The sequence below is a fragment of the Protopterus annectens genome, chromosome 5.part0, assembly GCF_019279795.1.
Source record: "Protopterus annectens isolate FY-2018-M chromosome 5.part0, PAN1.0, whole genome shotgun sequence".
Classification (NCBI taxonomy): domain Eukaryota; kingdom Metazoa; phylum Chordata; order Ceratodontiformes; family Protopteridae; genus Protopterus; species Protopterus annectens.
In genome coordinates this window covers 1709438852-1709466276 of record NC_056735.1, presented here as the reverse complement: position 1 = coordinate 1709466276, position 27425 = coordinate 1709438852, and the positions used below count along the sequence as shown (strand labels likewise).

The following is a 27425-nucleotide window of genomic DNA, read 5'->3' as shown; positions in this document are numbered from 1 at the left end:
TTTTTTCCTTTTTAACTTCTTGGTATGCTTTATTAATATACGTAGTAAATTTCTGTGTTTTTTTTTTTTTTATCAGTATTTTTGTTCTCTAGTCTTTGACAAAACTGAGCTGCGATGGTGCAGCGGTAGTGTTGTCGCCTCACAGCAAGAGGTTCTCCCGTTCGATTCTCGGCTAGAGCGCCTTCTGTGTGGAGTCTGCATGTCCTCCCTGCGGTCGAGTAGCATTTGAAAGACATGCGTGAATGGGTGTGCCTTCGATGAAGGTGGGGCATCGGGCTGGCACCTCGCCACCGTAAAAATCTACTGCCAATCATTAGCGGACCGGAGTTCCACTGTTGTGACCCCTAACCGGGAAAAAGCCGAAAGAAGAAGAAGTCTTTGACAAAACTGGGGATAAGAGAGTAGACTCCACTTTTGGTCCTCCTGCCATTTCTTTGCACAGGAGTCAGGAATATCAGCATATTTTATGTTGGATTAAAATGCAGGACAATCTTAAGTATTAGAAACAGCTTAGGGAAGGGCAAGGGACAGCTAGATGTGACTACTGCATAATAGAGTTAGGACTTAAAACTGATAATTTTCTTGCATATAGGGGTTTGATGTGCTGGTTAGTGGGTAAACTCCCTTTTGAGGACTATGAACTGCCTTGGTTTAGATTATATATGAATACATACATGCACACACACATATTTGAGAACTTGTTTTGTCAAAGCAGCAACCTGAGACATCACTGCTTTATTTAATCGTGTTCTGATATGTATACGAGGAGAGTTCTGCTCTTTTCCTCACTCGTGTAATCTTGGAATCAATATATTTAAGTTTGTGAGGTGTGTGGGGAGAAATAGCACAGGGGGATACAGGGGGATTTGCCACCTGCAAAAAACATTCTTTTTTGGGCTTAGATTATGCATGTCATTCAGGGTATTATCTATTTAGAGATCATATTTTACTGTGCAAAGGCTTTGATTCTATTTTTCACTGTTCTGTAATCTTCTGCTTTTATTTTTCATGTGCTATAGGTGTATGTTTACTGGAGGAATAGTTTGTAAAGTGTCTGTGGTGATCAGGATATGATCAGTTGGATATGACGAATGGAATTACAGTCAGATGTGGCATTTATGGAACACCACAGACCCATATATATTTTTTAGCGAAAGCAACCACTGGAGACACTGCTTTGTATTTCAAGTGTGCTTTATTTACAGAGGGTAACCCATTTTGGTTTTACTCCCTAAAAACTCCAGCAGTTATGTCTCTCCAGTACTTCATCTCTGTACCAGCCAGGTTAGCATTCCAGTACTTATTCTCACCTCTGCCTGTGTAGTATTCCTTTGCAGTATTTCTTTTCTCTGACAAAATGGCTCCTATCTCTCTCTCTTTCCCTCTCTGACCTACTCCTTTATAATGGGGGAGAGGACTTCCTCTGTTTAGGGCAGGTCCTTCAAGCCACCTCTAGAAGTGCAGCTTCTTACACCCTGCAGAAGTCATTGTGAGGGAGCATTCTGTCAAATGCACAGCTTTTTGACAGCTGCTTTCTCTGTCATAAGTTAGTGAATGGACTTACTGAGTGCAGGAACTAGAGAATCAGGGAACACTGACTGTGTCTGTCTTAATGGTGCTTCCCTTGTGGTTTTGTTTATATGATAAAGTTAGTATATATAAATTAGTTTTTTTTTACTGATCACAAAAGGAAGCGATGTGTTCCTTTTGTGATCGTTTACCTTTCACTTATTTTATTATTTTTGCAGTCAGCATTCTAGCATTGTTGAAATTGCTGATGATGAAGTGGAATGTCAGCTACTAACGACACACACACACATACAGTCACACACACACACCTATATACACACAGTAGATATGTGTGTACTTGCAGAATTCAAACACTGCTTATAAAAGGAAAGGAAAAGGCAATGCAAAGGGACTGCCTGCTGAACTACAGAGTCTGGAGTTTTAAACAATACATTCGGTTACTTCCTTAACAAGTTTGGCTCTGAGCACAGTTATCTGTAATAAAACGGAAGTTCTATAATAACCTGAAGAACCTGAAATGACCTAAAATATTTGGGTAAGGTAGAAGGTGCTTCTGGTGCTTTAGCATGCGTGACTCTGAATGACATGTACACAGCTGTGTTTGCATATCATTACTAAAAGAGAGAGAGAGACTTTTCTAGAACCATATAAAAATCCTATACATCTATGTTCCTCTGTCCTTTCTGATGCACATATTAGCTTTTACTTTTTCATCTATACAGTTTTCTGTGTTAAATTCCTTGCTGTAAGTGGCAACTACCTGCTCAGATCTTGTCTACACATTTCAGCCAAGGTGGTTAAGGCTGGTTAAGGCTGGATCAGTAATTGCTTCTAGTAGGCACATAACTACTCTCTTTCAACCTGTAGCCTAAACAAAGTAATTTACTTGGTCAGGTTGTGTTTTTAACAACTGTTTTAATGAACACATTACATTGCCAGTTCTGTTTCATTGTAATTTGCAAGTATTATGCTATGCTAATAGCATAATACTTGCACATTACAAGTATTATGCTATGCTAATAGAAACAGGATCATTGTTTATTTACTGAGATTAGTATCTTGTGGATGTGTGGGGGTAATAGGCTCACTGTTTATTTACTGAGATTGGTAGCTAGTGTGTGAGTGGGGTAATAGGATAAATGTTTATTTACTGAGATTAGTATCTTGTGGGTGGGTGGGGGTAACAGGCTCATTGTTTATTTACTGAGACTGGTAACTAGTGTGTGGGCAGGGTAATAGGATCATTGTTTATTTACTGAGAGTAGTAGCTAGTGGGTGGGCGGGGTAATAGGATCATTGTTTATTTACTAAGATCAGTAGCTAGTGGGTGTGCAGGAGTACTATGATAATTGTTTATTTACTGAGATTAACAGCAAGTAGGGTGGGAGTAATTCAGGTTTATTATCTCCCCAAATGCTGTGCAATCTCAGAGTTAATATTTTTAGTTATTAGCAAAAGAAGCTAATATTTACAGATTTTGGGTGATGGAGAGGTTAAGGAAGTTTGTTTTCCCCCAGACTGCTGTGCTCTCTTAGCTTTAGTATATTTAGACACTGGGAGTAGATCTCTGTGCATTTACTGTCGTCATGTGACAGTGGGGGAAATTGCTGTGTGATCTCACAGTTTATATAGTAAGAGATACAAGGGTGTGTTACTCCTCAGAAAATGCATTCATAAAAACGGTATTTGTATGTGGAGGCTGCTCTCCCCACACACCCTGCTAATTATATATACTAACTCTGGGATCACAAAATTATCCTTTATCGCACTACTGCTGACCATCTGCATTGTTGACCAAAGTGGGTTGACAATACAGAGGTCAATCTTTTTTTCTTTCAAATACCTCTATTTTATTATCACTTGTGACATAGGCACATTTACATTCATATAAAAGTAATCAAACTATATTAACATTACAAACATTATACATCATATATATTGCTATATATCATATAACCTAAGCAATATTACATAAATTATTAAATTCCTGTGTTTTTTAACAAGAAACATCTTTATTAAAGCATTACTTACTACATAGGCAATCATACATTTATATAAATGAAAACAAACTATACTGACATAATGCTAGTTGCAAGCATTTTACATCACAAAACATACTGATACACTCCCAGTTGCAAACATTATACAACACTTACCCACTCTTTCTCACGCAAACATTATATAACTCATTTAAGTCTTACAGTCTTTTAAGACCTCATTCCTCCCTTGTTATGTATTGTTCCCACAATTCCTATTTTTTCCTGTGTAGTTTGCTCCTACCCTTTTCTAAAGATCTCAGTTACAGTTGTTTTATCTCTATTACTGTATTCACTACTTCCAGTATAGTTGGTTTAGATTTGAAGCTCCATTTTCTATTAATTGCTTTTTTTGGTAGCCACCATTATTAGACACAGCAAGGTCTTACCATGTCTAGGCGATTCCAATTCTGTATCATAGCTCAAAAAAATCATCTCCCTTGTCAGACTAATCTGCCCACAAAGCATCTCTGACAGTGCATCATGCAGGGAATCCTTAAAATCCACCAACTCAACACACTCCCAGAAGTTACAAATGCTTTCTCTGCATCAAGACCCACCAACAACAATGGTATTTTCTTACATTCTGCTTCCCCCAGGATCATCAATGTTCTGTTAATGTTGTCAAATGTTTGCTTCCCACCTAAAAAAAAAACATGTTGATCCATATCTATCAGTTTTGGCATTACATTCAGCCATTATAGACATGGACACTTTATAATCATGGTTTATTATTGAAATGGGCCTATATGGAGCTGGATCTAATGGATCTTTACCCACTTTAGGTATTACCTCTACCAATGCTTTCTTCCGGGATGGTGGTACTTCTGTTCCTCTTAAGATATTGTTAAACAAAACCTTCCAGTTCTTTATCAGTTTTTTCCCCCCAACTTCCAAACTTCCACAGGAATACCATCAATTCCTGGGGACTTTCCTGTAGATTAGTTATACATCACAATTTTTATCTCATCTTCTCCTATCCTAACTGTTAGTAATTGAGTCTCATCTATCTCTAATCTTGGTAAATTTAATTCTTCCATAAACATTTCCATTTGTATCTTTTCTTGATTTTCATAATTCTCTGCTGTATAGAGACTCTCATAGAATTTCTGAAATATTTCCAATACCTCTACAGGATCTCTTGTTACCATCTTTGCTATAGACTCCCTAAGTTTGGCGACAGCCCTTTCTACTTTCTGTTGCCTGAGTTACTGTGCTAAATGTTTTGTGCTCTAGTGTTATTATCAAAAACAGTTGCTTAACAGCAGTTTATCTAAGCTAGTGCATATTATTAAGGTAATCCCTTATTTTCTACCTAGCAGTCTGCAGTTGATTCTCTTCTTGTTATGTGAGATTCCCCTGATTCTGCAATACTTTAACAGCTGTCAGTCCCTCTAAACAATTCTTGTTACTTCTTAACCATAGCTCCCTTTCTTTTATTTCCACCCTATTTCTAAACTCCACCTGAATTTTATCCCACTCCATAGCTTTATTTTTCAGAAGAAATTTTTTTCCTCTTTAACAGCTCCTGAATAGTCTCCACTACCCATTCCTTAAATTCCACTCTTTTCAACAGACAGGTGGAAAAGTGCCAGTGTCTCATTTTTATTTCATTACCCTCTGTTTTTATTTAAGCTATTATTGGTGCATGATCTGAAATATTTATTGGATGGATATCAAGACCTTCAATTAAATGCACATGTTCCTGTGAAATGTAAATTCTGTGTAGCCTAGCCCAATATTTATATCTTGGGGAATAATGTGTAAATTCAATCCGAACTCCTATTACTGAATTCACATCTTCCTTGCCAAACATTTTCACAAATTTCTTCAAAAATCTACCCTCCTTTGTTATATTTTCCTTTCTGGGCCCCCAGACACATCTTCACTTTTGCAAATCAAATTCTAGTCCCTACCTATAAGTAATATTCCTTGCTGAAAACTGATTATTTCTCCGAAAATTTTCTTAAGCTCCATTATAGCAGTTTTAAGTTCAATGTAAATACAAGCCAGTGTAATCCTCCTCCCTTGCCAGTAACCCCTTAGCACTACAAATCTGCCATTACTATCTTTTCTTATCTTCTTCTATCGCTACTGGAGCTCCTCTTGCAATTAATATAAGTACTCCTCTTTTCTTTTGTCCCAGGTATTCTGCTGAATAACCATCCTGAAAACCTTTCTTTATCAAATTCACTTGTTCAGTTCTTTCTAAGTGTGTCGCCTATAACATAGCTATTTGCACTCTACACTTTTTAATACAGTTCACTACTCTTTTTTGTTTATATTTACCTGTGAGGCCATTTACATTTAAGGACATTAAAGAAAGCATCATTGTATTAAAAAGTTTTTATTCCCACCTTTATGTACAACACCTTTTTGTTAAATGTCAAGTTCCAGCTTTTGTGTTACATGCATACACGGTTTGGCAGGTTGAACTTTTATATAGTTGTTTCTTGTCGTACACATGTAAGCCTATGTCACATATTATAAAACTTTTTTGTTTTATTGAAAGCCCTCAAACAAAAAAAAACATACCCCCAATACTCCCTAAAACCTATTAATGTAATACTAACACAGAAAACTATGTACACCTTCAAATATTGAAGCTTAACCCTCTTAACAGGGACAAAAGTCCCAAACTGACAGCCACACTCACACACTTGAGTTAACCTAAAAGAAAGTTCACCCATGCTACGACGCATGGTACAGCCTGTGCGTCTACTAAGTGCTGATTGGTTTTGTCTTATCTTTATAGCTGTCTCAGATGGCAAAACCCCTGAATGTTCTCAGAGAATATTAACTACCATGGAAAGCCACTGAATGCTTTCAGAGAACATTATCTGCTCTGGTAAACCCTCCGAATGCTTTCAGAGAACATTATCTCCTATCCAACATCTCTTTTCTTTTCCTTTTTTTCTCAGCCAATCACTCTCCACCAGACTGTATCCAGTTTCCCTTTATCAGATTGTTTCCATGGAAACATGAAAACCAGCTGCAGAATTGTAGCTGAGCATACATGTATTCACTAAAAAGACTCATAATATTCAGTGCTCTTTTTCATTTACTTGCTCTCTGTTAAAACCTGTTACTAAGTCAATCTAATGTCTTTAATCCAGTCATTTCCTCATGCAAGAATGAGAAAAAGCACTTTAATTTTTCTTTTATCATTCCATGCTTTTTTATACATTGCAGCGCTTACATTTCTTAAAACAGAACAAGAAGACAGAGAAGGGAAAAAGAAAAGAAAAAAGAAAAAAAACAGCAGCACACATTTACAATCCCCATTACAGTTAAAAATAACTGAAAAAAACATTACAATGTAAAGAAAACTACATGCCACAAATCTGATATTAAGAAAAAAATTTTTTACTTAGAGTTAACTTTCTCCCTCTTCTTCCCCTCCCCAAAGCACTTTTCCAAACATTAATGACATGAAGTAGAGCATATGATTTAGAGTCTCCCACATGTCCAACAAATTCTGAAAAAGTCCAATATTTCCAGATTTTCTTGTTCTGTCATATTTTAGTGAATATAACTATTGCATTGTAATCCCATATTAAGTTATTGGTTTTATTACTGTTCATCTCTGAAATCTTGTTTCTGCTTCATTTCCAATGTACTCTTAATTCTTCTAGCTAACTCTTGTGCTCTCTTGCTTCTCTCCAACATTTCTGTAGAAAGAGTTGAAAAGGTTTCACAGGTACAGTCCCTCTATGTTTTTTGTTACCAGAAGAACAAGAAGCAGAATCTCCTTCTGCTTACTTTTTGTTGGATAAATGTCTATATTTCCTCCTTAGCATGTAGTTCATCAAAAAATTATTTTGTTGCTCCAGGGAAGAATACCTTGAAGACAGCTAGGCACAGTAGTTTGAATCTCACACCTGCATGTCAACATTCCCTAAATAGTGGAATTAATTTTCTCCTCTTCTGTCTGGTGTACAATGAGTAATCATTCTCCACAAACACCCTACTGTCTCCCACTTTTAGTACTTTGCCCTTATGCCACAGTTTTGTCAGAATCAACTCCTTTTACTAGTAGTACCTTTTTTAGTAGGATTGCATCTTTACTATTAAAGGTCTAGGTTACTTTCTTATAGCCAGGATTCAAGCATACGCATGATGTGCCCTTTCAACAAACAACTTCTGCTGTGGAATGCCAGTCCAGTTGCTTATTTGTGCTTTTATAAAATTAATGCGCTCTGTTCCTTCCAGCTTCTCTGGTATACTGAAAATCTCAGGTTTTCCCTAAGTGCTCTGTCTTCTAATTCTATTATTTTTTTAAACATCTCTTCCTGAGCAGTCTCATATTCAGCCAGCATTTTTTTTATTTTGACCTCTGATTTTGCATCTTTAGTATCTCATCTGAATATCTGTTTAAAGCTTTTTTCAAATTTTCCAGCCTTTTGTTATTTCCGTTGATATAATACTCCATCAGTGTTTTGTTTATTTTAACCAGGTCTGTATGCAGTTGTCTTATATCTTCCTGTAAGTTACTGGAAGTCATGTCTTAAGTTACATTGTTTTTTACTGAACAGCTGCAGAACTTCCCCGAGTCAGTGTTTCTTCCTCACTTTTTCTAGCTGCTTTTTTCCAGGTCTTCTGTATTTCTTTATTCCTGGCATCCAGGCAGTGCAATTACTAGCCATTTACTGAAATTTACCCATAAACACAAGTCTGCTGGCCTTCTCTGATGAGTTTGTGTTTTCACACTGGGAGAGCTAGAAATAAGCTGTTACTCAATGTGCAGGCACTTTGGAAGTCAATACAGAGGTCAGTCTTAGCCACGATCAAGCAACCGCTTAGAAACTACATACATACATACATATATATATATATATATATATATATATATATATATATATATTATATATTTGGGTCTGCTGAATTTAATCAAAGGACCCAAACATTGATGTTCAAAATGTTGACAATGCAAATATCGATATACTATTATGAATGCATCAAACAATAAGCTTGGTGTATGCAAAATTAAAACTTAAAAACAGAAAAATATTGTGTCATCTGCCCCTCCTGCTAACTAAATCTACTAAGTCTGAGACTGCACAACACTGGAGCAAATTCCCCAATGCCAAGAATTGTGCGATTTTGTATACCTATCGACAATCTGCTTAAATGACCAAATTTTGCTGACTAAACAAATATCCGAACAAACACAGTTTTATTATACACACACACACACACACACACACACACACACACACACACACACACACACACACACCATATGAAATAAAGACAGCATGGAAATAATGAGCTTTCTGAATGCAGACCTTATTAATAGGCATTAATTTAAGTTATATAATTAGAATATTAAATATATGAATATTATCAAAAATATTTTCTACATGTTTAACCAATACCTTTCAGTGAACTTTCTGGAATATTTATTATTAATTAATGATGGTGTTCTTTTTTTACTGTGCATTAGGAAAGTAAGCATAATTGCTGTGTTACACTTTTCTTCGATCGTTATCAGCTTGACTGGTACTTTCTTTTAACTACCATTTTATTTAGGCACAAATATGCTAATGAATACACACCTGTTTCACTGTGTGTTCTGTTTACTTCTGAGCATGCCAAGGTGAGGTACTACAACTGGTAGTGTTTCCATCTTGTGATTATGAGTTAGGCCATTAAAGATTTCATTGCCAAAAACAAATTAGTTCATCTAGCTGAAAAGCACAATAAAAAAAAAACACAATTAAATGAAAATACACAAAACACAATCATTTAAATGATTGCAAACATAAAACACAACCTCAACTGTATACAGAATTACAAACAGTTTCTACCAGTGCTATCGAAAAATATCCACCAATTAAACAGCTGGAACTATACTAAACAATTTTAAATTAAAAACAAAATTAAGTGACCATATAGAAAGAATGTAAATTTCTGCATACTAATATACAGGTTACACTTCTGAAGAAGAATGATTGATTTTAAAATACACCCTGTATTTTATTACAAGAAATCTATTCAGATTATATTTTTATAATAAAACATTGGTTATGCTTCTAAGGAAGAATGAGTAAGTTTGAAACATAAGCTTTATTTTATTACAATAAATTTACAATCTGACCTTATAGTCGTTTCAGTTTATTTTTTTCTTCAAATTCTAGTGATATATACACTTTATATTCCCTACACGCTATACCCCCCTAACCTTAAATCTAAGCCTAAGCCTAGTCCTAAACCAAACCTTAACATTAACCGTAAGCTAATACAGATTTTAAATTAAAAGACAGTTCATTCCTCAACCTTAGCACTAAAGTCACTGAGTATGCAAATATTACATAAAAGCATTCAGCCACATTTAGTTAAATGGTCACAGTGAAATGGCCTTTAGTAAAACACTGCCCTCGATTATGACTCTAGATGCACCTGCATATAAGACTCTCAGTTTTACTCCACATTACAAAATGTTTGATGTACCGACTGGAAAGTATTTGGCATTCTTCATTCTCTGACTAGCTGCTAATTGCAATGAAAATGAAATAAAATCTCTTTTTTGTTGCTCAGAAGTGTTACATGTAGGACTTGATTAAGCCTTCAATCTTCTAACTCATCTTTGTGTGACTGTAGAGCCAAGTTTCTTATGACCTAAAAAGTGATCACATTGGTGGTTTCAAGTTTCCATTCCTCTGCCTTGCTTCTCTTTTGTTTTTCAAATCATCTGTGTAGACATACAGTCTACAAGGGAACATGACTATTTGTACAACACTTAGGATCTTAAGATTAAAAATACATACTCCTAATCTCTTAAATAGCAGCTACAAAATTAAATGGGAATGAAAAAGGTTGAACAGGTGTTTATTTTAAGCTAGTTTCCACTATACTTGTCAGGGGTAACCTCAGGTCACTTCTTTGTTTGTCAGCCTACCCTACACAAAATGACTTCAAATATCCCTAGTCAAATGTCTCCTTAGTGAGTTGCTCATTAAAGACAAATGAAAGGATTGTTTATTTTTTCAAAATAATGCAACACAATGACACCTTACCGAAATTGTCCATAAATAGACTTAAAAGTAAAAATAAAACAAAAAGTCATGGACATTCAGAATTGCCACTTAGCTGAAACACCTGATATCCTTAAAGGGTAATTTGCATATATCCCATGTTGCCTCTGATACGAGAGGTTTTAAGGTATCACACAGTGGAAAGTCCTTAAAATTTCCATAAATAGACTTAAAAGTAAAAGTAAAACAAAAAGTCATGGACATTCAGAATTGCCATTTAGCTTTAACACCTGATGTGCTTAAAGGGTATTTTGCATATATCCCATGTTGCCTCTGATATGAGAGGTTTTAAGGTATCACAGTGGAAAGTCTAGCTTTGCTAGATTTTTCTTTTTGTGTTTTTTAACCAATTGGTTTTCATGTGTGACCATTTTACTTATTGTTTTTGTTTTTCCTGTCCTGGGAAATCACAGGAATCTACAGTCTTCCTTATTAGCAGCCATTGGAGTTTCACACTTATATCTTTCAGTAAATGCATGCTAGTGCAAAGTTGTTATTCTAGTGACTTTTTAAGTTTGTAAAATTAATAATTCAGATCCATCCCTGATTGTGTGCATTTGTCCCACCATTAATTTTGGCTTTATCTAGATTTCTTGCACTACAAAGTTGAGAGTTGTGTTTTATGTTTCTTGTCTCTCTCCTTCATAATTCACAAACTGTTGCAGATACTGAATAATGCCCAAAATCCTCATTATAAATTTAAAAAACTTGCTGCAGCAGGTTAATGTTGGTGTTTCTTATGGAAAGGGTGCAAGGTTTGAACCCCCCCGCTTTGTTATTTACCCCCCCCCCAAGTCTCAGTTATTATTCCCATTAAATCCCTGTAGTCTAATGGTGCTATACAGAACTAATATCCTCTGCAGGAGGTGGGATGGTACAGGGCTGGAATCCTTTTAGTGCCTTTAAGGCATGCTATTTATAGTAGCCCTGATGTCTACTGGTTTCCTGTTTCATGTTTTTTTAAATTAAGTGCCTTTAAGGCCCTATATATAAATATGTAGTGCTCCTGGTGTCTTGCGTCCTTCCCCAACCAACATTATGTGTAAGTGTTAGTAAGTTATAAGATGCAAGCGTAATCCTTGGTGGCTAGTAATCTCCTTGACAGACATCGTCAGAGTTATTCTCTGGTGGCTAGTGTTCCTTCTGACCTAGCAGTGGTGTCTTTACTCATTAGTCTATGCCTCTCCTAACTCAGTCATACTCAAGAACACACACACACACACACACACACACACACACACACACACACACACACATACACACACACATACACACAGACACACACACATGCACACATGCACATATACACAGACACACACACGCACTCACACACATACACACAGACACACACGCACACATACACGCAGACACACACACACACACACACACACACACACACACACATACACACACACACGCACACATACACAGACACACACACGCACTCACACACATACACACAGACACACACGCACATATACACACAGACACACACAAACACACACACGTGCATACATACACACAGACACACACACACATACACGCAGACACACACACACACACACACACACACACACACACACACACACACACACAGGCACACATACCTGCATACCTCTCAACTTTACAGATTTTCGCTGAATGTCCAGGTTTTTGCCTCATACATTTGGTCCATTTTTCATAAAATTGTGGTTTTATGGCAAATTAGTGGAAAATCATTAAACATTGAAGTTAGAAAATAATGACAGACATTTGAGTTTCAGACTTCATACCCTTCAGAAAAATTCATGCTACTGCAAAACCTGTTATTCTATCAACTTTATAAGTTTGTAAGAGCAATACTTAAAAATTGTCCTTATTTTTGGGCCTTTGTCCCACTTTTAATTATGGCTTTTGTGAAGGCTGCCAGCCTAGTCAAATAGAATTTGGTACATAATTCTGTCATTTGTAAATATGAATGTTGAATTACAGACTTGTTTTCCTAATTGAAAGAAAATAATGTGAATCACAGGCTTGTTGTCTTAAATGAAAAAAAAAATGCTGTTACAAAAATGTGGCAACAGTGCTCTCTACTGACCCAGTAAAAGCATGTTGGGACCCTTTGATCTGAAGTCGTCTCCAGTCAGTCTAGATGAAGACATTATTTCTATTGTTTTAGCCAAGAGTTAAATTGCTAGATTTAAACAAGCAAATGTATTTTTATTGCTCTGTTTCCTGACCAGCTGCAAGATAACAAAAGGGAAATGTTAAGAATGTAAATGCAGTTAATGTGTAGCCTGGGAACACCAGGAAAGTGAAAGAATGATGTAATGTTTAGCAGAACTGCAATAGCAATTTAAACAGAGGGAATCAGAAGGCATTAAGCATTTTTGTCTTGACCATCCAACTCATCAGCACTTTGCCTGTTTAATTATATAAGTTATCTTAGACTTGTATTTTCCATTAGGGATAGCTAGAAACTAGAAAGATTAGACTAAGTGTGTATCTGTGATGTTAGAACTGTACTACTGATTTATTTTAAGTATTTCTGTGTGATCTCTGAACTCTTTTGAGCACTGTGTAGTAGAAAGTATTGTCTTGTGGTTTTAATTATTAATTATTAAATATTTTAAAACCTTTTAAATGTGGCTGGTTTGTGTAGAGATAAGTTAAGCTCTAAGAGTACATCTCATGTATTTAAGGATCCTGTACCAAGTCACTCTAATAAGCCTTGAGACTGTTTAGTCATACTACCAATTGGATAATAATATTGCATAGTAATAATTGGACACCTATTTAAGGGCCTTTGAGTAGCTGATAATTATTAGCTGGATGGTGGCATGGTACTACCGTATAGTAAGGGAAAAGGGGCCACAGCTGAAGAACCTGTGCCAGCCTTCCCCAGGAGTGTCTGTGTGGTTGTATAAATGTATCTCAAAGTGTGTGTGTCAGCTACTTGGGCAGGAACACGAAGCACTGGTTGGATAGAGAGGGTGCTGGAGACTTTAGCTTGCCCAGCTAGGCTGAGATCTGGACCATATAGCTGTGCCAGTGGGGAGTCTTATTGGGGACCTGGAGAGCAAGGGAGCAATCAGCCTCAGACTGACTGTGATTTCTGTGTGGTCTTAAGGGAAATTGCACTTTACTGTGTGTATTTGTTATCCTTTCCTCATATATGAGACACCCTCTCTGGTGTTAGTGGTGAGGATTGAGGCTCCTTGATTGCTGGGCCAGGGCATGGGCATCACATATTAATTGGTGACAGTGGTTGGGATATCGTCACATATTAATTGTTTGGCAGTGGTGGGATATCCACATCACATATTAATTAGTTGCCAAATACTAATTTGCTTGTAGTGGTGTGGGAAGAGTGAATCCTGTAGCTTATGTACAGTGAGCTTTGAAGGTGTTTTTGTACTCTAAAACAGCCACACAGTGAATACTTAGAGTTCAGATCACAATTGTTTTATTTCTTTTGTTAGCTCAGTTAGTCAGGGTGAGCAGCAGCATGTTAGCAGAGGAGTATGGAAAGCTGACAAGGAGCTAGCTGGTGGAGATGTGCCAGGCTAGCGGACTGGTGCATGGAAACCTGACTAAGGCAGACCTGATTGCAGCCTTTGTTACAGCTGCATCAAAAAACAGCAACCAGGAGGACAATCAGACAAGCAGTTGGAAATATAATACCCTTGGAGAATGGACAGCTCAACCTTTCTGCAGTGGACTTAAAAATTCAAGGAGGCCAGGCATGTGGAAATAGAAGCAAATGAGAGACTGCAACGTTTGCAGGCTGAGGAGAATGAGAAACTGTTATATCTGGAAGCTGAGGAAAAAGAAAAGCAGAGGTAGCATGAGAAGGAGATGCTGACTCTTCACCAGAGTCATGGAGGTAATGGGGAAGGGAGTAGCTGGACCCCAGAAGCACAAAAGGTCAGTAAATTTCTTCTGCAGTTTAAAGGGGGGGGATAAATTTGATAGTTTCATTCATATGTTTGAGAGGGTATGTAAACAGTATGAAGTTGACCAAGGGCTCTGGGTAGGGTTCCTGACCCCCTTACTCCATGTTAAAGCTGTAACTGTACTGTCTAAAATGTCTGATGTTGCATGTTTTGATTATACTGCTGTTAAGAAATGTCTTTTAGAACTGTTTAAGCTAACACCTGAAATGTATAGGAAAAAGTTTTGTGAGCATAGACGCAAGGCAGATGAAAGTGTGTGTGAATATGTTGCTGAACTGAGCACTTATTTCCATAGGTGAGTGAGTGGATGTCAGGTCACCACTTTTGAAGGGCTGGCAGACCTTTTGGTGAGGGAACAGGCCCTTAGCACTTTGCCTGAGGACATGAGAATCTGGTTAGCTGAAAACAATGTGCTACTTCAGATGAGTTGGGGAAGAAGGGAGACCTATACCTGGCAAGCAGAGCAGCCCTGCACAGGAAGGGGGCTCCCAGTAATGCTCATTGGTCTAAAGGAACCCATGGTGGGCAGCACAGAATGCCACAACAGAATCTGCCAGTAGCAGGGGATGCCACTAGTCCAGGTACACATCCAGGAGCTAGGGTTAAATGTTTTGAATGCAACCAGTGGGGCCATGTGGCATACAGGTGTCCACAGAGGGAAGGTGGGGAACAAAAGGTGAGGGAGCCAGCAAGTGGGAAAGACAAAATGCCAATAGTAGGTTGTCTTGAGACAACAGGAGTACTAAACTACCACCCTGCAGATGTCCTGAGAGGGAAGGATTTGGATGAGGCAGTACCATGTGCTTATGCAGTTACACATGGTCAGGCTAGGAGACAAGCATGTGGGTCTGGTAGCCTGGGGGAGACTCAGACAGACTGCATGCTTGCAGCCAGGACTGGTGAGGTGGTTACTACAGGGAGGGAGCTACTCTGTAGCAGTGAAACTGAAGGTAAGCCACAGCTGCTTGTGGGTACTGATGGTCCCTTGGACAGAGTAACTGCAAAGGTAGAGGTGAGTAGTAGGGGTCTAGTTCACGTTGTCGTAAGCCGACAATATCGAATACAATATTGTCGGCACAACAATGTCAAAAGTTCAGAACATCACGCAGGTAAACAGAAATCTCCGTAAGGGGGAGATTTCCATTTACCTCAATGTAGTGCAGTCTCATTGGTATATTTAAGTAGGGGGATCTGGGGTGCAGGTGGGCTTGCCCCCCTGCCTATGCTAGTCAGTTTTTTTTTTTTTATTGATTTATGTTTTTTTTTTTTTTACATTATTCAATATTTTACTACTTCGATCAATAAAGTTTGACCTTTATTGATTCGATGTAGTAAAATTTCGATAACGTGATATAGACGTGAACACTAGTACCCAGGCCTATATTGAGGCACTACTGTCAGAAGATGCCAGACTTCCTGTGGAAGGGGAGCTGGGAAGAGTTAGAAGGAGAGAGTTGAGACAGGCTCAGCTCTCAGACCCTACATTGCAAGGCCTGAGGCAGGTAGATAGGGAGGCACCTGATTCTCAAGGAAAGGGGGAATCTATAAAGTGGGACAAAGGGTTACTGTACAGAGAGTGGACCCCTAAGTGAGGGCTAGAAGGTGAGAGAGTACAGAAGTTGGTAGTGTCTAGAGCCTACCGTCTGGCGCTTCTAGCCATAGCCCATGATATTCCCTATGCATGTCATATGGGCATAAAATGTACAAAGAGGTGTATTATGCAGAACCTCTATTAGCCTGGAATTTCCAGAGATGTAACAGGGTACTGCTGGACCTGTGAGCAGTACCAAAAGGTAGGCAAGGCAGAAGACAAGGTGAGAGCTCCTTTGATGCCTTTGCCTGTGATTGAGGAGCCATTTCAGAGGGTAGCTATGGATATTGCAGGTCCTCTGAGTACCCCAAGTTCCACAGGTAAAAAGTATATCCTAGTGATTGTGGATTATGTTACACAATACCCTGAGGCAGTGGCTTTGTCCTCCATTGAGGCAGAGAAGGTGGCAAATGCTTTTTTAGAGATTTTCAGCAGGGTAGGTTTCCCAAAAGAAATACTGACTGAGGTGCCAATTTCATGTCAGACCTGCTGACTTGTCTGTGGAAGTCCTGTGGGGTGAAGCACACGAAGACCACCCCTACCATCACCAGACTAATGGTCTTGTTGAGAGGTTAAACTCTACAATCAAGTCCATGCTACAGGCATTTGCAGATCAGTTTAAGAGGAAGTGGGACAAATATTTGCCCCATCTGTTGTTTGCTTACAGAGAGGTTCCCCAGGAATTCACATGTTTTTCGCCCTTTGAGTTGCTGTATGGGCATAGGGTGAGGGGACCTCTAGATTTAATTTAAGATGAGTGGAAACGTGAGTGCGAGTCTCACAAGAAGTCTGTTGTGGCATACATCCTAAACCTCAGGACAAGGCTCAGGGAACTCATGGGCTTGGCCCAGGAGAACCTGGCAGAAGCACAACAACAGAAAAAGTGTGGTATGACAGGAATGCTTGAGCTAGAGAGTATGCTGTGGGGCAGCATTCCTGTCAGACACAACAAGCTGCAAGCAGCTTGGGAGGGTCCCTACAAAGTGGTAAGAAAGGTAAGTGATGTTAACTATGTGGTGGAACTGCTAGGCAGAAGGCAGGAGCACAAATTGTACTATGTAAACATGATGAAACCTTACCATGATAGGGAGGCCCTTGTGCTGAGCATTTGCAGTGGTTTGCAGGAGGAGTCTGAGGGAGATCTGGGGACTGATCTCCTCAGTGAGGTTCAGGCTGACACCTCAGTGGAAGGGGTAGCAATGTCCCAGCAGCTATCTCCTACCCAGGTTTGAGAAATCTGATCAGTGTTGCAGGAATTTGGGGACATGTTCACTGGGAAACCAGGGTGCACCTACCTGGTGCAGCACCAGGTGGATACAGGACCCTAAAGGCCTATTAGACAGGCCCCTTACAGGGTGCCTGAGAGAGTCAGACAGACCCTGAGGGAGGAGGTGCAGGAAATGTTGAAACTAGGGTTGATTCAAGAGCCCTGCAGTCCCTGGGCCTCCCCAGTGGTGCTGGTGCCAAAGAAGGAAGGCAGCACCAGGTTCTGTGTGGACTACAGGAAATTAAATAGTCACACAGAGTCAGATGCTTAACCCATGCCTAGGACAGATTAGGCCCTAGGGCAGCTGGTTGGGGCTAAGTATCTTACAACCATTGATCTTACCAAGGGTTACTGGCAGGTGCCCTTGACTCCCAGTGCTAGAGAGAAGTCAGCCTTTGTGACTCCTTTTGGCTTGTATGAGATCACAAAGATGCCCTTTGAGATGAGGAATGCCCCAGCGACTTTCCAGAGGCTGGTAGATAATATCCTAGCAGTAGCAGGAGGGTTTGCCCCTGCCTACCTAGATGATATTGCCATCTACAGCCATTCCTGGCCAGAGCACCTTCAGTATGTCAGGGAGGTGCTGGGCAGACTACAGAGGGTAGGGTTGACCATTAAGCTGAGCAAATGTCAGGTGGGTATGGCAGAGGTCTCCTACCTAGAACATAGAGTGGGGAGTGGTAAGATAAGGCCAGAACATGCAAAGTGGAAGCCATTCAGGCATGGCCAGCACCTGTTTCTAAAAAGCAGGTGAGGGCATTTTTAGGGACAGCAGGGTACTACAGAAAGTTTGTCCCCAGTTATAGTACCATAGCTGCTCCCCTGACAGACATGACAAGGAAGAACAGGCCAGATAAGGTAGTGTGGACCCCAGCATGTGAGCAGGCATTCAAGAAGCTTAAAGAAGCTTTGGGAGGACCCCCCTGTGTTAGCCAGTCCAGAGTACAGCAAATAATTTGTTGTGCAGGTGGATGCTTCGAACCATGGGCTGGGGGCTGTACTTAGCCAGATTTCTTCATGGGGGAAGAGCACCCAGTGGTTTATCTCAGTCATAGGCTCCAACCCGGGGAGGAATGCTATGCAGCTGTAGAAAAGGAATGTCTAGCCATAGTGTGGGCACTGCAGAAACTTCAGCCTTATCTGTATGGAAGGAAATTCACGGTTATGACAGATCACAACCCACTAACATGGTTAAACAGAGCCAGCCAGCAAAATGCCAAGTTGCTAAGATGGAGCCTAGGGTTGCAAGCATATATGTCAGTGCAGCACCACAGTGGGGTTAGCAATGCCAATGCAGATGGGCTCTCAAGACGGGAAATTGGGTGAGGTATACTGAGATAGACCTTATCCTCTCAAGCAGAGTTTCTGAAAGGTCACTTGAAAGACTAGCTTGAGTTCTCCGGGGTGTGTGTGTGTGTGTGTGTGTGTGTGTGTGTGTGTGTGTGTGTGTGTGTGTGTGTGTGTGTGTGAAGGCTACCAGCCTAGTTAAATAGAATTTGGTACACAATTCTGTCATTTGTAAATATGAATGTTGAATTACAGACTTGTTTTCCTAATTGAAAGAAAATAATGTGAATCACAGGCTTGTTGTCTTAAATGAAAAAAATGATGTTACAAAAAAGTGGCAACAGTGCTCTCTACTGACCCATTAAAAGCATGTTGTGACCCTTTGATCTAAAGTCGGCTCCAGTCAGTCTAGATGAAGACATTCTTTCTATTGTTTTAACCAAGAGTTAAATTACTAGACTTAAACAAGCAAATGTATTTTTATTGCTCTGTTTCCTTACCAATTGCAAGATAATAAAAGGGAGATGTTAAGAATGTAAATGCAGTTAATGTGTAGCTTGGGAATACCAGGAAAGTGAAAGAATGATGTAATGTTTAGCAGAACTGCCATAGCAATTTAAACAGAGAGAATCAGAAGGCATTAAGCATTTTTGTCTTGACCATCCAACTCATCAGCACTCTGCCTGTTTTCTTATGTAAGTTATCTTAGACTTGTGTTTTCTTTTAGGGATAGCTAGAAACTAGAAATATTAGACTAAGTGTTTTTCTGTGATGTCAGAACTGTACTACTGATTTATTTTAAGTATTTCTGTGTGATCTCTGAACTCTTTTGACTAGCACCGCGTAGTAGAAAGTATTGTCTTGAGGTTTTAATTATTTATTATTAAATATTTTGAAACCTTGTAACTGTGGCTGGTTTGTATAGAGATAAGTTAAGCTCTAAGAGTACATTGCATGTATTAATGGATCCTGTACCAAGTCACTCTAATAAGCCGTGAGACTGTTTAGTCATAGTACCAATTGGATAATAATATTGCACAGTAATAACTGGACACCCATTTAAGGGCCTTTGAGTAGCTGATAATTATTAGCTGGATGGAGGCATGGTACTACCGTATAGTCTGGGAAAAGGGGCCACAGCTGGAGAACCTGTGCCAGCCTTCCCCAGGAGTGTCTGTGTGGTTGTATAAACTTATCTCAAAGTATGTGTGTCAGCTACTTGGTCAGGGACACGAAGCACTGGTTGGACAGAGAGGGTGCTGGAGATTTTAGATTGCCCAACTAGGCTGAGATCTGGACCTTATAGCTGTGCCAGTGGGGAGTCTAAATGGGGACCTGGAGAGCAAGGGAGCAATCAGCCCCAAACTGACTGTGATCTTTGTGTGCTCTTAAGGGAAATTGCACTTTACTGTGTGTATTTATTATCCTTTCCTCATATATGAGACACCCTCTCTGGTGTTAGTGGTGAGGATTGAGGCTCCTTGATTGCTACGGGCATCACAGCTTTGTCCAGATTTCTTCCTCTAAGAGGTTGAGAGGTATGACCCTGTGGACGCTGGGGTTCCCCTGGTCCTGGGGAGCCCCAACCCACAGCAAGTTTACTTACTTTGGAACCTGTTTGCCAATTTGACAAAAACTTATTTAATTGCTATTTTGTGTACTTAATAAACCAGGTGGGAAATAATACTTCATCTTTATATCTCCTTTAAAATGCAAAGATATTTTTGGTTATAATTACAGTGTTTTATCAAGTAACAGGCTTCACATTGTCATTAAATGTTTTGCCACTGACATTGTGCCCCTGACTTAGTTAAATCCTGCTAGTGGCAATTCTCTCCACTAAATCCAATATCATAGCCAGCTTTAGGCACCAACAGTACCCATGGCTGCAGGGGACTCCCTAACATGCTTGCCTGTATTGGGGGTCATATAAATGCTGCTTACTGGAGAAAATAAGGAGAAAAAAATTATTTATTTTCCAGTTATACTTTGTCTGAAACATGGTTCTGATATAGCCCTGTTAGGAGAAAGCCTATAATAACTGACTGAACATGAACAAGGTCAGTGCTAGAGCTCAGCATCCCAGAGTGACTGATCTCAGTGCTTACCTTAGATTTTAAGAACTGCAGATGCTCACAATCTTTATTAATGTTTTTTTCTTTCAGAGGTTTTTATAAATACTGGCAGAACACCAGATACTATTAATTCTCAACTTCTTTGTTCATAAATCCTGGAGAAAGCAAAAAATAATGGCAGAATAAAGGCTCAAAATTAGGAACACTTTTTAAAGTATTACTGTAATTCACTTTAAAAGTTAATAGAATAACACATTTTGCATCAACATGCATTTTTTGGACAATAGGAAGCACAGAACTCTCCATTATGGACTGTATATAATCCTAAATAATTTACCAGCAACAGAGCAAAATTATGAGGCAAAATCAGGGACATTCTGTAAAATCAGTGACAATGACAGGTATGCATTACTCCTCAATGAGGTAAATAAAAGTGACTTATCTCTGCTGTTATTTGATTATGGCTAAACGACAGTCACTGATCTGGTATGGCATTAATAGTGTTGCACAATGTATTGCTATTTTCTGAAAAAAATGTACACTAGTATTACTCTGGCTTATGATTGTGTGTGTGTGTGTGTGTGTGTGTGTGTGTGTGTGTGTGTGTGTGTGTGTGTGTGTGTGTGTTGCAGTGAGCTGATCGAAGGAAGGACACTCAGCAAACTCGGAGCTACAATATATAACATTAAGAATCTTGTTTTTTGTTTATTTTGTTCTTTATTTCTTTGTTGTTTATAGCACTTTGTGTACTGTGTATTTTTTCTAGCTAGTTTCACTGTGTGTGAGGTATTAACTGGAAATTGTCCACTCTTATTAAGCATCTGTTGGGTTGTTTGTTTATGATAACTTGTTGCAGTTAAACTCTTTTTTTCTAGTGGCTCCTTTAGCTGTTTAAAACTTTCATTTAAAGGCTCACTGCTGCTTTTCAGCTGTGAGTAACATTTCTGCAGTTTGCTCTAAGTAGTTGGGATATTTGTAGCATTTCCATATTCAGGCTTGTATTTGGGCCTAGTGTTTGTGGAGGCTGTGTGTCTGAGCTCATAATTCAGGGACATCTTGTTTTAGCCAAAGCCATCAGGCATTTCAGTGAGAGAGAATTGTTTGAGGTCATTGGCTGACTGAGGTTTCCTGGACTACAGCTTAGACTAAGCACCTCATTGGTTCTTTTGAGATTTCTTTCTTAAAAGCTGTCTCAGGTTTCAACTTTCTGTTACCTAAGAAGCTCAGTTGTGAGTGTTCAGCCATTTTACAGTGAGCTGATCGAAGGAAGGACACTCAGCAAACTTGGAGCTACAATATATAACATTAAGTATCCTGTTTTTTGTTTATTTTGTTCTTTATTTCTTTGTTATTTATAGCACTTTGTGTACTGTGTATTTTTCTAGCTAGTTTCACTGTGTGTGAGGTATTAACTGGAAATTGTCCACTCTTATTAAGCATCTATTGGGTTGTTTGTTTATGATAACTTGTTGCAGTTAAACTCTTTTTTCTAGTGGCTCCTTTAGCTGTTTAAAACTTTCATTTTAAGGCTCACTGCTGCTTTTCAGCTGTGAGTAACATTTCTGCTGTTTGTTTCCCACCCTCTCTCCCTGTTGGTATAGGGTTTTTATAGTTGGTGGCTTTGCAGTTGCCCACCCCTAGTGTAAATTTGATCTGGGACCCTCCTCCCAGTCTAGTGTCATTACCTCATTCTACCCAGTACAGGGAGAGCATTTGAGAAGGCCAATCAGCTTAGTTTCTGCTACTCCTTTCTCTCTTTCCAAAAAAAAAAAAAAAAAAAAAAAATTATCTGCTTTTACTGTATTTGTGTTTTTTCCTACTTTATTTTGCTTTTAAGTCATCTTAAAAGTACTCAATTGTATTTATTACTGCTTGGTGTAACTCATTGTAAGCCTTTTAGTTTAAGCACCTGGGCTTCAGACCAGTTTTACATTAGGAAGGTTTGTGGTCTGCACTGTAGTGGCAGAACAGGTAGCTTACATCCTTCTAAGTTGGGAACTGCTGATTGAGGGCTCAGTGTCTGTTATTCTAAAAGTGTATTAATTCTGGTTTAAGCACTTGGGCTTGAGGCCAGTTATTTTACATTAAGAGAGTTCGTGTTCTGCACTCTTGTGGGAGGAGAGGCTGGACTCTGTCCTTCTGAGCTGGGAATTTCTGGTTAAAGCTTATAGTGCCTGCATATTTGAACTGATTCTTACTGAAATTGGTACACCTCGTTTGCTGTAGCATAGACTAGATCCAGGCCTGCTGAATCTAGCTTTGTTTGTATGCTTGTTGTTTGTTTATTTCCCTGAAACACTAATTCCACCTAAAACACGGCCTTTTAGCACTTCTGTGGATCCCTAGTGATATCTGCATTGCTTACTGTACTTATTTCCTTGTTTCACTTGAAAGAAAGTTACTGTTTGTCGTTTTTGCATTTAAGTTACCTGTAACACATTGCATTTAATTTACCTGGCACTTGCTCACTAAAGCAATTATATAAGTCAGCTCTAAAAAATTAAAAGCACTACACCCTCATAAACTCCCCTTGAGTACCTTGTTTCCCATTGGCCCTTTTTTTCAATTATAAAGGAATTCCCAATACTATTCTAGCATATCCAAAGGTCAGTTGTCAATCTCCTCTCCGGTCCAGCTGGTGAATCTGGGAATCTTGAGGCAATGTTACAACTGCCTCATGTACACAGACAACCCTCTCCTCCTCCCAACAAATTCCAACACATGTGAGAGATGCAACCATATAGCCAAACTGGAGGCTAAGCTCTCTCAACTCAGTACTGGCGTAACCAGTCAGGAGGAGAAGGAAACCACACTCACTACAATTCCAGTCTCACATAGACCTACCACGACAACAAACCAAACACATAAACACACAAAAACCTACTCAGAGGCTCTAAATAAAATCTGCCTAAGCAGCAGAGACCTCCAAAGCAGACACCCAAGCAACCGCTACCCCAAAACAAAACACGTGCAACACATAGCTCACAAAGCCAGTGTGCCGAACAGTCACAGCCCTTAAGGCTAAACAACACACCTGATACACTTGTAATAGGTGACTCTATCATCAGGCACACTGACGTCCCGCTCACCAGGCTGAACAAGGAGAAGGTCACGGTGAGCTGCCTGTCGGGCGCTAGGATCTGCCACATAACACAAGCACTCAGGTCACTCCAAGGCAAGTACAAATATGACTCAGTCATTGTCCATGCTGGTGTGAATGACCTGAAATGTACCTCCCTGGACTACATGAAAAGAGACATAGAGGAGCTCTCTGAGCATGTAGCCCAGGCCGGTATGACCCTGACCTTGAGTAGCATCTTACCCTCACCAAGAATGATGCCACAATATGAAGACAAGATGATCAATTCAACAATTTGCTTGTGTTGGTGTCATTCAAAGGGGATCCAATGCCTGTCAGCCTGGGATGACATGCTCGACAAGCCACGATGCTTCGCTAGGGACGGCTTGCACCTGTCACCCCTGGGCTTTCGGATATTGGCAAAGGCTCTTGCTACCCCCATAGTGCCTTTTTTAGGCAAGGCTCAAAAGACAAACCCACCTCCATAGGTATCACAAGGGATAAGAAACTAACAGTAATGCTACTCAATGCCAGAAGTCTAAACCTCAAGATGCACGCACTCAAAACTCTCCTTACCATGGAGAACATCGATATCTGTGCAGTAACAGAAACCTGGTTCAAGGCTCCCGAGAGCACCCAGCACTACCAGGTTATACCTCATACCATGCTTTTCGGCCCCAAAACTTGGACCGAACCACAAAGGAGGGAGTATCAATATTCGTCAAAGATACCCACACCTCCAGGTTGGTGGCACAGCATGAAGCATCAGAGACTATCCATGTGCAACTAACTGTGGGTAAAACTGCCTTCCAGTTTATAGCCTGCTACAGACCACCCTCCCAAACACAGGAACCCCACTTGGTCTTCCTGAGAATACTGGAAAATATGAAGGTCTCTCCAAACACCATTATATTGGGCGACTTCAACTACCCAAACATAGACTGGGAGCATTACTCTAGCTCCAACACCCTAGCCCAAAGGTTCCTAGAATTTATAAACTCAAATGCTATGGAACAACTTGTTACCACTCCCACAAGAGGGAAAAACATACTGGACCTGATCATCACCAACATGGGGACACTATGCTCTAGACCAGAAGTGTATCCCTCACTGGTAAGATCAGACCATAAACTAATCTCACTGGATATTCACATTCAGACCCCACTCCCTGCCCAGAAAACCACAGTGAAAAACTTCTCTAAAGCAAATTTCACACGCCTCAAAACCGAGGCGAAATCCTTCAAAGCCCCCGGGCCTGTGGAAAATACGGCCCAGACCGCAGAATCCTTTATAAACACATTCTATGAACACCTTCAGGAATGCATGGATCATGCAATCCCAAATAAAACCAAGACCCAATCCTCCAAAGGCAGACGTCCTGTCTGGTGGACCCCAGCCATAAACAAACTATACAATAGAAGGAGGAAGCTACTACATGATAGAGAAAAATCCCAAAAAGGAAAGGCATCTCTGATGAGTATTAGCAAAAAACTACGGGCACTCATAAAATCGTCTAAGGCCAGCTTCGAGAGAAACATTGCACACGACACTAAGGATAATCACAAGGCTTTCTTTAGTTATGTTAGGAACCTGGGTGGGAATTTCCAGATATGCTCAGAATTAGTCCAAAATGACAAAAAATACACCGAGCCCACAGACATTGCCAACATCCTAGCTGACAGGTTCAGTGCAAACTTCTCGCCCTCTCCCACCAAAGGGCAACTAGCTATCCCAACAGAGTGCTGCCCCCCCTGACATCTCAGATGCTCAGGTAAGAGCCGCCCTCTCCAAAGCAAAAAACACAGCATCAATGGGACCAGATGGTGTCCCGGGCTGTGTCCTACATGAACTCCAAGAAGAGCTAAACCCAAACATAAAACTACTGTTCAATCTTAGCCTTACTACAGGATATGTACCCAAAGAGTGGCGTACAACAACAGTGGTCCCTCTCCACAAAGGTGGTGCCTCAACGGATCCTGGAAACTATCATCCCATAAGCCTGACTAGCTTGGTCTGCAAAGCTATGGAAAGGATCATCATGGACCACATAAATAAAGATATTGGGGACCTACAGACACTGGATCCTACCCAGTTTGGCTTTGTTAAGGGCAGATCCTGCCTCTCAAACCTGGTCGATTTCTTTGAAACAGTCACCAAGGCCATTGACGAGGTCCAGGTGGTCCACACAGCCTACCTCGACCTCGCAAAAGCCTTCGATACAATACCCCACTCGGGCATTATAGATAAGCTCACCAGCTTAAATATAAACCCCTATGTCACTAGATGAGTTGCAAACTGGCTCAAGGACAGAACCCACATGGTTAGAATTGCTGGAGCCATGTCAGACTCCAAACCAGTTACAAGTGGCGTCCCACAAGGCTCAGTCCTGGGACCTCTCTTGTTCGGTATATATTTCTCGGCGGTACAGGCCAACACGGAAGGACTGTGGCTGACCAAGTTCGCAGATGACTGCAAACTGGGCACCATAATCAACTCTCCAGCCGACACAAGCATCCTCCAAAAGGGCCTCATAGAAACAGACAACTGGTGCCAGAGCCATGGCCTCAAGCTAAACGCCAAAAGGTGTATAGTCATCATCCCCTTTGACAAAAACAAAGTGCCCACAAATTACCACATAGGTGGTAATCCATTAAGTACAGAAGAAGTCATTAGGGACCTGGGGACCCAAGTTGATAGCAATCTCTCATTTGACAACCACGTGGCCAAAGTGGTTAGAAAAACATTTTATATAGCCCACCTAATCATGAAGGGATTCACATCTAGATCAGGGGAGGTCATCGTGCCTCTTTACTCATCCCTCATCAGGCCCATAATTGAGTACAATGCCCCTTTTGGGATGTACCTTACCAGACACCTGCAGCAACTGGAAAGACCCCAAAAGTACCTCACCAAGAGGATCAAAGGGCTCAAACAGATGCCATATGCTGCCCGGTTAAAGAAACTCCAGCTCTACTCAGTGGCATACCGCCTGCTCAGAGGCGATCTGTGCCTGACGTATAAAGCCATGTCCAACCCGGAATTAATGGACATGCTGCACCTCAGAAAATCCAAATCCCATCGAGCTATGCGCTCAAGAGACTTGAACCTCAGCACTGAAATAAATAGGACATGCTGGAGGGTCAGATTCATAACCCAGAGGCTCCCTTCACTCTGGAATAAAATACCAGTCCAGGTTAGGCAGAGTCCCACATTGACTCTCTTCAAGAGGAATCTTGATGAGTGGATGGGAGATCGTAGGTTTACCCCGGCTATCACTTCTGTGTCACTGTTAGACAGAGACACAGTATACTAACCTCAAAAAAAGGCATAGCAAAATTAATGTAAAATGGGTGGCGAAAGCCAAACACACTCTGGCTAGGCTTATAAATGCCCTAGGGCAGATAGCCTAGTATGAACCTATGAACCTATGAAGAGTAACAACCTGGCAATAACTTATTTCACATTTAGGATGTGTGCAAAAGCAACTGTTCATTTCCCCTGTGATGCAGAGAGTAGCATTGCCATTTCACAGTGCTTTATTCTGGTTGAGTTCTTGGCTAAGTGTTTTTTATATGTGGAGTCTGCATA

At 40.1% G+C, this 27425-nt stretch overlaps 1 protein-coding gene across 1 annotated transcript in view; it reads right to left on the bottom strand.

Annotated features, from left to right (window-relative positions):
• NR1I2 (nuclear receptor subfamily 1 group I member 2) overlaps positions 1–27425 on the bottom strand; it is a 1633990-nt gene that overhangs the window by 909765 nt on the left and 696800 nt on the right. Inside the window, exon 3 of the mRNA XM_044071501.1 lies at positions 9125–9256. The gene's annotated coding sequence lies outside the window, so the exon portion shown is untranslated. The remainder of the gene's footprint in view (positions 1–9124; positions 9257–27425) is intronic.